Below are 11,631 nucleotides of genomic sequence, written 5' to 3' on the forward strand. Positions count from 1 at the left end.
ATGAAAGTCTACTTCAAGAAACCATTACAAATCTACATAAATAAAAGAACATCCCATACCATGGATAGGAAGATTGAACACTGTGAAAATATCAATTCTGCCCAAAACAATCTATGCATTCAATGCAATCCCAATCCAGATCCCATCAACATATTTTTAGGATATAGAAAAACCAATTACCAACTTTATATGGAAAGGAAAGACCTCAGATAAGCAAAGCACAATTGAAGAAGAACAAAGTAGGAGGTCTCACACTGCCAGATCTTAATACATACTATACAGCCACAGTAGTCAAAAGTGCCTGGTATTGGTATAATGACAGACACATACACCCATGGAATAGAATTGAGAACCCAGAAATACATCCACCGACCTATGGTCAGCTGATATTTGACAAAGTGCCAAAATCCATTAAATGGAGAAGAGAATGTCTGTTTAATAAATGGTACTGGCAAAATTGGATATCCATTTGCAGAAAAAATGAAAGAAGATCTGTACCTCACACCATACACAAAAGCTAACTCAAGATGGATCAAAGACTTAAGTGTGAAACCTAAAACTATATAGTTCTTCAAGGAAAAACTAGGGTCAAATTTAGAAGCCCTAATACAAGGCATAACTAGCCTATTGAGCATAATCCAAAATGCACAAACAGCAGAAGGGGTGGGAGGGGAGAGTAAGGAACACTGTTAGACAGGTAGAGACAAGTATTGATTTAAGTGAAGAGAAGGGCAATGTACCAAATGTGGGTGATCATCACAGTGACATTGAGGAAGAGGAAGACATGGAGAGGTAGATGGGAGGTACGAACAACAAAGATGAATCCTTTGCCCATACAGTGCTGCATTCTCAGTAAAGGCAAACATGGCTACACAGGTGGGTAGATGGTGGACAGGCTGAACTATTAGGTATGTCTATGCAGGGGGGAGTGTGCCCATGACCATGTATAGGATTGGCAAACAATGTTTCTACAAGTGTATTTGTATGTTCCTTAAGAATTCCCAGGTATATAGCAGAGGTGACAAGGGACAAGGTTGTAGTCACTTCTTGGCCACAACCAGCTACCCAGAGGGAGTGCATAGATGGACCTGTGGGTTTGGGACCATAGTCATGGGGACATCAAGCTTGATTGGCATGACATACTACAAAAAACATTGTTTCACCTCCTACTTTGGCAAGTAGCAACTGGAATCTTAAAAGCTTATAAGCACCCATCTAAATGCAACGATGGGTTCCTCCTCATCCAGAGCAAAGAAGAATGTAGAAAACCAGACATGCATGGAAACAATTAGTCCAAGTGAGTGGTACACCATACCAGAACTAGATGGTGCCTGGCTACCACAGTCAATCACTCGGGCAGGGATTTGTGCAGGAGATCCTGGGTAGAGTGGGAGAACAATGTGGAAAAAAACTCAAAATCATTGAAAAAAAAAGGGGGGGGCAGGTTTGCTGGTCTGATAGAACTTGATGGAGACACTGAGACAATGGCCCCTAGCTGGCTTTCAGGCCTGGAATTGAACCCACTTCTGTGTCTTCCAGTCAAACAAATGACAGGCATATGAGGTGAACATTTAGGTTAGGTAGATACACCTTGGTGAGAACTATCATGGGAGAACAGGTGGGCAGGGTATGCACAGAAGACAGCTCAGTGGGCAGGAGTGAGTGCATAGAAGTAAGGACATGGGGAAGAGGTAACTATGGGGAGGAAGTGGGTGTGGAGCTGTTGCATTGTGGTAAATTAAAGTCAATGTCATGAGACAATGTGCATGTGAGATGCTGTACAGAAAATGAATTTGCTCTGTAAACCTTCACCCAAATCACAATTCAAAAAAAAAAAAAAAAAAAAGAAGAAGAAAGAAAGAATTTAGATGAAGAAACTGGAGTAGGTAGTGGGAATTGCTCTAAGTCAGCAAAGGTCCATTTTGGAGTCCCAAGGCCTAGGGTCAAATCCCAACTTCTTTACTCAGGAAGTCATTTAATTTCTCTGAGCCTCAGTTTCATGATTTACAATGGAGTGAATTCTTCATAGTGTGTCCTAAGGACTAAATGAGGTAATGTATTGAGAGCTAAGCATTGTGAGTAGCTGCTAGTGAAGTCCCAGTGGGTTCACCTCTGCCTGCTGATGGCAGAACTGGAAGGAGGACTCAGGCCTCCTTACTTCTAGTCCAGAGCTCTTCCTCTGACATCATCCAGGGAGGATAGAGGTGGAGTGGCCAGCATGTGAGGGATGGACTTTTGATATGGTAAGCTGGTGGGGAGGGGGACAACCCAGAGCTACTGCAACTTGATTATATTCATATTATCTCCCTTCCTTTAAAATAATAATTTCATGTGTAGCTTTTGCTTCTATGGACAACTGTCTCCTTTGCCTCAAGAATAGAAAAATTGGATGGTATCCAGCTACCATTACTGAAGGTTTTGATCAAAGAAGCTGTGGAAGAACCATGATCAAAATGGAGAAAGTGCAGAACAGATTTTCAAATTCTCATGAAATCCAGATTTTCTAGAAATGTAGAGGCTGACGGATGCCCCAAAACTATTGCCCTGAGATCATGTTTAAACTGTAAACCAAAAATATCTCCTAAGTCTTCTGAAAAACAAACAACAGTTCAGCTTCATTAGTAAAGAATGTCTACTTTGAGTATTTTGGATTTTTATGAAATACTTGTATAGGATCAACCACAAGTCATCTGTCAGTTTGTTGTACTGTAGTGGCTTGCTTGTTGCTGTGAGGCTGGAGGCTTTGCCACTGGTATTTCAAATAGTAGCAGGGTCACCCATGGTGGGCAAGTTTCAGTGGAGCTTCTAGACTAAGATAGACTTGAAATAAGGAAGGGGCCATCCACTGCTCAAAGAATTGGCCAGTGTAAACCTGTGATGAAACACTTTCTGATATATTACTGGAAAACTATATGAATAACCATGAAACAATGTCTGATATAGTGCCAGAAGATAAGATCCTCAAGTTGGAAGGCACTCAAAAAATGACTGGGGAAGAGCTGTCTCTCAAAGTCCAGGTGACTTTAATGATGTGGATGGAGTAAAGCTTTCGGGACCTCCATTTGCTTGTGAGACACAACTCAAAATGAGAAGAAATAGCTGCACATATCTGTTAATAATCAGAACATGGAATGTATAAAGTATGAATCTAGGAAATTTGGAAGTTGTCAAAAATTAAATAGAACACATAAAGATTGTTATTGTAGGCATTAGTGAATTGAAATGGACTGGTTTTGGCCATTTGAATCAGACAAACATATGATTTACTAAACCAGGAATGACAAACTGAAGAAGAATGAGATGGCATTAATCATCATAAAGAACGTTTCAAGATCTGTCCTGAAGTACAATGATGTCAGTGATAGGATAATCCATATGCCTACAAGGAAGAGCAGTTAATACTACTATTATTCAAATTAGGAGCTCTGGTGGTGTAGTGCCTAAGGCATTTGACTGCTAACATCAAGCTTTGTGGTCCAAACCCACCAGCCACTCTTTGGAAGGAAGACTGGGCAATCTCCTTCTGTATTGATGTTGCCTCAGAAACCCAAGGAGGGGTCACTATGAGTCAGATCCAATTCGATGGCAGTGAGTTATATTCAAATTTACACACCAACCACCAAAGTCAAAGAAAGGAAATTGAAGACTTCGAACAACTTTTGCAGTCCAAAACTGACCAAACATGCAATCAAGATGTGTTAATTATTACTGGTGATTGGAATGCAAAACTTGGAAATGAAGAAGAATCACCAGTAGTTGGAAAATACAGCCTTGGTGGTAGAAATGATGCTGTGGATTGAATGACAGAATTCTGCAAAATCAATGACTTATTCATTGCAAAGAGCTTCTTTTTCAAGAATGTAAAGAGCAGCTATACACGTGGATTTCACCAGATGGAATACACAGGATCACATTGACTGCATCCATGGAAAGAGGCCAAAACAAGGCCAGGAGATGACCATGGAACAGACTATCAAATGCAAGTTCAAGTTAAAGCCAAAGACAATTAAAGCTAGTACATGAGAGCTAAAATATGACCTTGGTTATATCTCACCAGAATTTAGAGACATCTCAAGAACAGATTTGATGCATTGAACACCAATGACCAAAAACCAGAGGAATTGTGGGATGACATTAAGAACATCACGCATGAAGAAAGCAAAAGGTCATTGAAAAGACAGAAAATGAAGAAAAGGCCAAAATGGACATCAGAAGAGACTCTGAAACTTGCTCTGGAATGGAGCATAGCAAAAGCAAATGGAAGAAATGACAAGATGAAAGAGCTGAACAGAAGATTTCAAAGAGCAGCTTGAGAAGACAAAGTCAATTATTGTGATGAAATGTACAAAGCCTTGGAGTCAGAAAATCAAAAGTGAAGAGCCATGCTCAGCATTTCTCAAGCTGAAAGAAGAAAAAAAAATTAAAGTCTCAAGTTGCAATATTGAAAGATTCTATGGGCAAAATGGCAGGTCTAGTAGCATAGTGCCTAAGGTACTTGACTGCTAACCAGAAGGTTGGTGATTCAAACCCACCAGCCACTCCACGGAAGGAAGGTTGGGCAATCTACTTCCGTAGTGGTATCGCCTCGGAAACCCAAGGAGGGGTTGCTATGAGTTGGGTCCAACTTGATGGCACATTACAACAACAACAACATGGGCAAAATGTTGACTGATGCAGGAAACATCAAAAGAGGATGGAAGGAACACACAGAATCACTGTACCAAAAAGAACTGGTCAATATTCCTCCATTTCAAGAGGTGGCACATGATAAAAAAAAAGAAAAAAAAAAACTAATGGTATTGAAGGAATCAGCCAAAGCTGTACTGAAGGAATTAGAGAAAAACAAGGCTCCAGGAATTGACAGAATACCCATTGAGGTGTTTCAACAAATGGATGCCACACTAGAGGCACTTACTCTTTTATGACAAAAAATTTAGAAGATAGCTACCTGGCCAACTGACTGGAAGTGATCCATATTTGTATTCATTCCAAAGAAAGGTGATCCAACAGGATGTGGAAATTATTGAACAGTGTCGTTAATATCACATGCAAGCAAAATCTTGCTGAACATAATTCAAAACTGTTCACAACACTATATTGAGAGGGAACGTCCAGAAACGCAAACTGGATTCATAAGAGAATGTGGAAAGAGGGATATAATTGCTGATATCAGATGGATCTTGGCTGAAAACAAAGAATACCAGAAAGATGTTTACTTGTATCTCATTGACTATGCAAAAGTACTCAACTATGTGGATCATAACAAATTATGGATAAGATTGAGAAGAATGGGAATTCCAGAACACTTAATTGTGCTCATGAGGAACCTGTAAATAGACCAAGAGGCTGTCATTCAAACAGAACAAAGGGATAGTGCATGGTTTAAAATCAGGAAGGGATTTGTCAGGTTGTATTTTTTCACCAACTTATTCAATCTGTATGCTGAGCAAATAATCTGAGAAGCTGGGCTATATGAAGAAGAATGTGGCATTAGTATTGGAGGGAGACTCATTAAGAACCTGAGATATGCAGATGACACAACTTTGCTTGCTGAAAGTGAAGAGGACTTGAAGCACTTACTGATGATGATTGAAGACTACAGTCTGCAGTATGGATTACACCTCAGCACAAAGAAAACAAAAATCCTCACAACTGGACCAATAAATAGCATCGATAAATAGAGAAAAGATTGAAGTTATCAAAGATTTCATCAACACAAATGGAAGTAGCAGTCAAGAAATCTGATGTCGTATTGCACTGGGCAAATCTGCTATGGAAGACCTCTTTCAAGTGCTGAAGAGCAAAGATGTCTCTTTGAAGACTAAGGTGAACTGAACCCAAGCCATGGTATTTTCAGTTGCCTTGTACGCATGTGAAAACTGGACAATGAATAAGGAAGACCAAAGAAGAGTTGATGCTTTTGAGTTGTGGTATCGGTGAAAAATAGTGGAAGTACCATGAACTGCCAGAAGAATGAATAAATCTGTCCTGGAATAAGTGCAGCCGGAATGCTCTTGGAAGCAAGCATGCCAAACTTCATCTCACCTACTTTGGTCATGTTGTCCAAAGGGACCATTCCCTGGAGAATATTATGCTTGGTAAAGTGGAAGGTTAGCAAAAAAGGAGTGGCCCTCAGTGAGATGGATTGACATAGTGGCTTCAATGATGGGCTCAGACATAGTAAGGCTTATGAGACTGGCACTGGACTGGGCAGTGTTTCATTGTACTTAGGGTTACTATGAATCAGAGACAACTCAACAGCACCTAACAACAATAAAATATGGGATCAAAGTGACAAGAGCAACTCAAAAGGTCAAGTAGGAAATTTAGAGTGCAGTGAGTTTACATGAATGGGGGAAGAACAGTTAGGAAAAAGAGAGTGAGAATGGTTGCACAACTTGAAAAATGTGATGAAGTCACTGAATTGTACATGTCGAGATTGTTGAACTGGTGTATGTTCTACTGTGTATATTCTTGAAAACAGCAACAAATAAAGTAAAAATAAAGTTTAAATGATAGTAATTGCAAGACAAGGGTAATTATCATGAAGTTTGTTTGCTTGTTTGTTTTTAATTTGAAGCTTGAACTGTAAACAGCCGTATTCCCGGATAACCATCTCAGCAGTAAACAGGGTGATCAAGGTACAAGGGATGGTGTAAGATGATTCCAGGGCGCTGGAAAGGAGCCACTGGAGGGTATGAGGACATCTGCATGGTGGGCATTTGTGCAGAAAAAATAGTTTTTCCACCTAGACATGGTGAACATTTTTACTCAAAATACAGCATAAAACGTGCCATCACCAGGTTGGGCCATAATATATAGTTTGGAACACTGGAGTTTACTATCAACTTGCTATTTGAAAGATGTAGAAAACACAATAAAATTCAGTTTAAACATGATAACGGAAGAAATAAAGGCATACAACATAAATACCGACATGTCTGTCTGGAGGAAACAGTACCTGGCCTTGTGTGGCCTGAAACACACACACACACACACACACACACACACCACTGTCTCTTCCTGAATTTCCTAGTGACCTAATGAATTAGAAAATCATTGATGGCTCCTGATGTATGATGTGCTAATGACATGATCCCTTTGTCTAGCTGAAAATCCTCCAGTTCTAAGATCCATCATGTCGTTTCGTTTCTATTATTTTTTTAAAGCTAGGCTGTTGCCAAAAGAGTCCCTGTTAACCGTCAGGCCTGTCTTCTCATAAACAACATTTCAGGATATCTTAAATGTTCTCTTAATTTGGAGGATTCAAAGCACCCAAGCCTTTTGGAAGACTGTGATATATAACCTTAATTTACTTAAAAGAAATCTCTAATAAGGTCCAGTAATTCGTGGCCTGACACTAAATTTTGCACAACATTGAGACAGCCACTCATCTCTTCCCCAGGGAAGTTCTAGGAGAAAGGTGCCATGCCCCTCTAAATCACAAGTGGAATTAGTTTGCAGGCTAGAATAGTATTTCTTTGTGCCAAAAAGAGAGAGAGAGAATCCCCACATTTCTCTTCATTCCATTAGTTGTTCAGAGAATCCTGCATGGTGATCCTGGGAGCTGGGAGAAGGGAGAAAAGAATTTGAGGTTTAAATAAAGTTTGGGTTCAGTTAAAAAAAAAAAAAAAAGAGGAAAAGGAACCTAAGAGTCTCTTATTGAGTAAAAAGTTGAAGAGAGCCTGTAAACAGGAGGGAAGGGGACTACTGAGCTTGTAACCTATTTAAAGAAATGCTTGCACATTTGTACAATTAAACCTATCTTTCCTGTTTCCTTTGCAGAACGAATCTACTATGGCCTTTGGATATTCCCATCTTGGGAGTGTTTTCTTGACACATTTGGAGTGGGTGATAATGCAAGTAGAGGATTTATGAGAAAACCCAAAAATGGAGGGGGAAAGAAAATACTCAGCATTAACAGCATTTCAGACTTTCATGAATCAAATCAGAAATGGATATAGGAAAATATTTCCCTTCTTATTTGCAAAGATGCACCTGCATGCAAAACCACTTCCTCTTCTGTCTGGAGGGGAAGAAAGCCCATTAACACCACATTTAAGGTCCTTTTAAAAGGGTACTTGGAGCCCACACCTATGTTGTGTGTGCCAACAAGCTGTTGTTTTAAATGCCCAGATGCGCCTTGATGGACAGGGAGCGTAGGCTTCTCAAGACGTGCGTGCACATCTCATCCAGCAGTGCACACAGCCAGGCCCTACCCTCAGGAGGCCCTGTGCTCCCGGCAGAACTGCAGCTTCTCTGAATAAGATGCAAATTTATTAGGAGCGAATTATGCCAGTGTCATCAGAAATACAACATTCCTGATAAAATCGTGCTCCTGACAGCTGACTAACAAGATACATTTGTCGGTGATTTCTGTTCCTGCGAATGGGTGGAGAATGTCCTGCCCTTTCGCTGCACCATTAGAGGGAGATGCCAGCAGTGACAGGCATGATTCAAGTTCTTCGTTTCACAAACATGTGCCACGCACTTTACTGAATTGCAGGAGGGAGTGTGGGTGGGGAGAGAGGAGCGCGTTCATTTCCTCAGCACCAGGCCCTGAGCACCTACTAAGCTCCAGCAATTGGATTAGTCACAAGGCAGTCAAAAGAGAAAAGCATTTAGTGCCAACGGGATAGCTAACTATTGTGTGCATGTGTGTGTGTGTGTGTGTGTATTTAAATGCAGTTATGTAAGGAGCCCTGGTGCTGCAATAGTTAAGAGTTTGGCTGCTAAACGAAAGGTTGGCAGTTCAAACCCACCCAGCAGCTCCTTGGGAGAAAGCCCTGGTGACCTGCTTCCATAGAGAGTACAGCCAAGAAAACCATATGGGATATTTCCACTCTGTCATATGGGGTCACTCTGAGTCAGAATCAACTCGATGGCATGTAACAACAGCAAAGTATTTCACATAACATATGGAACATAGTTAGTGTGCAACAGAGATGTATTATTTTAATTTTTTAAAATGAAATACAACTCCGGCCTTCAGAGAGCTCATAGTTTTTCATTTCTCAGACATTTTAGTTGGATATCATGTACTGTGCACATTAGTGAATTGCAGGTGAGGGTCAGGTGGTAGTACACATATCGTTACAGGCATGGTAAGTAGCTGACAGGGCCTTTGAATAGCCAACACATATGTCCTCAATCATCCAGAAGCACTTAAGCATATTACTCACAGGAACAGCTCTTAGAAAGATTAGCTGTTACTTTTAGACTATTGTTACAAGCTTAGTTTTCTGACTTCTTATTTTGTTCTACGTTATAGTTCTTGTTTTTAGGTGCCATCGAGTCAGCTCCAACTCACAACAACCCTATGTACAACAGAACGAAACACTGTCCAGCCCTGGATCCTGTGCCATTCTCACAATCCTTTGCTGTACTTGACCCTATCATTGCAGCCACTGTGCCAGTCCATCTTGTTGAGAGTCTTCCCCTTTTTCATGGACACTTTGCTTTACCCAGAATGATAGCCTTCTCCAGGAAATGGTCCCTTCTGACCACATAACCAAAATAGATGAGACAAAATCTGCCCTTTCTTGCTTCCAAGGAGCATTCTGGCCACACATCTTCCAGGACAGATTTGTTCATTCTTCTGGCAGTCCATAGCATTTTCAGTATTCTTTGAAATTGAAAAGTATCAACTCTTCAGTCTTCCTTACTCTTTGTCCAGATCTCACATGCATTGAAAACTGGACAGAGATTGAAAGTACCATGCCCGGGTTTAGGTGCACCTTAGTTTTCAAAGCGACATTTTTGCTTCTTAACACTTTGAAGAGGTCTTCTGCAAGACTTTTCTGCAGTGCAGTCTGATTCCTTACTGCTGCTTCCATGGGTATCGATTGTGTATCCACGTAAAATGAAATCCTTGACAACTTCAATCTTTTTTCCATTTACTGTGATGTTGCTTCTTGGTCCATTTGTGAGGATTTTCACTTGCTTTAAGTTGATGTTTAATCCATAATGAAGACTGTAGTTTTTGGTCTTCAGCAGAAAGTGCTTCAAGTTGTCTTTGCTGTCAGCAAGCAAGGTTGTGTCATTTGCATATCACAGGTTGTTAATAAATCTTCCATTAATACTGATGGCATGTTCTTCTTCATGTATTCCAGCTTCCTTGATTATTTGCTCAGGATGCAGATTGAATGCATGGTGAAAGGATACAACCTTGACACATACCTTTCCTGATTTTAAATCTTGCAGTATCCTTTTGTTCTTTTTGAATGACTGTCTCTTGGTCTATGTACAGATTCCTCATGAGCACAAAGAGCACAATGAAATTCCCATTCTTTGCAATGCTATCCACAATTTGTTGTAATCCACACAGTCTAATGTCTACTGCATTAGAAGCAGCAATTAACAAAGGATTTGTTGTTGATAGTTACTGTCAACAAGCTCAGTATTTCTCAAGCTGAAAGAACTGAAGAAAAAATTTAAGCCTCAAGTTGCAATATTGAAAGATTGTATGGGAAAAATATTGAATGATGCAGAAAACATCAAAAGATGAGGAAGGAATACACAGAGTCACTTTACCAAAAATAATTGGTTGATGTTCATCCATTTCAAGAGGTGGCATATAATCAAGAACCAGTGGCATTGAAGGAAGATGTCGAAGCTGCACTGAAGGAAGTAGAGAAAAACAAGCCTCCAGGAATTGACAGAACACCCATTGAGATGTTTCAACAAACAAATGCTGCACTGGAGGCACTCACTTGGCTATGCCAGGACATTTGGAAGAGATTCATATTTGTACCCATTGCAAAGAAAAGTGATCCCACAGAATGTGGAAATTATTGAACAAAATCATCAATTTTGCACACAAGTAAAATCTTAATGAAGATAATTCAAAAACAGTTGCTGCAGTAGATTGACAGAGAAATTCCAGAAATGCAAGCTAGATTCAGAAAAGGACATAGAACAAGGGATATCACTGCTGATGTAAGATGGATCTTGGATCAAAGCAAAGAATACCAGAAAGATGTTTACTTATGTTTTATTGACTATGCAAAAACATTTGATTGTGTGGATCATAACAAACTGTGGATAACATTGAGAAGAATGGGAATTCCAGAACACTTGATTGTACTCATGAGGAACCTATCCATAGACCAGGAGACTGTCAATCAAATGGAACAGGGGGATACTGCATGGTTTAAAATCAAGAAGGGAGGGAGTCAGCGTTGAACCCTCTTACCATACATATTCAATCTGTATGCTGGGCAAATAATCTGAAAAACTGGATTATAGAAAGAAGAATGTGGCATCAGGATTGGAGGAAAAATCATTAACAACCTGCAATACACTGACAACACAAATTTTTTGCTTGCTGAAAGTAAGCATGACATGAAACACTTACTGATGAAGATTGAAGAATAGTTTGCAGTATGGATTACACCTCAATATAAAAGAAACAAAAATCCTCACAAGTGGACCAGTAAATAAGCAGCATCATGATAAATGGAGAAAAGATTGAAGTTGTCAAAGATTTCATATTACTTGATTCTACAATCAACACCAATGAAAGCAGCAGTCAAGACATCAGAGGATGTATAGCATTGGACAAATCTGCTGCAAAAGACCTCTTTCAAGTGCTGAAGAGCAAAGATGTCTCCTTGAGGACTAAGGTATGCC

The sequence above is a fragment of the Orycteropus afer genome, unplaced genomic scaffold, assembly GCF_000298275.1.
Source record: "Orycteropus afer afer isolate SDZICR_OR568_19922 unplaced genomic scaffold, OryAfe1.0 scaffold00262, whole genome shotgun sequence".
In the NCBI taxonomy this organism is placed as follows: domain Eukaryota; kingdom Metazoa; phylum Chordata; class Mammalia; order Tubulidentata; family Orycteropodidae; genus Orycteropus; species Orycteropus afer.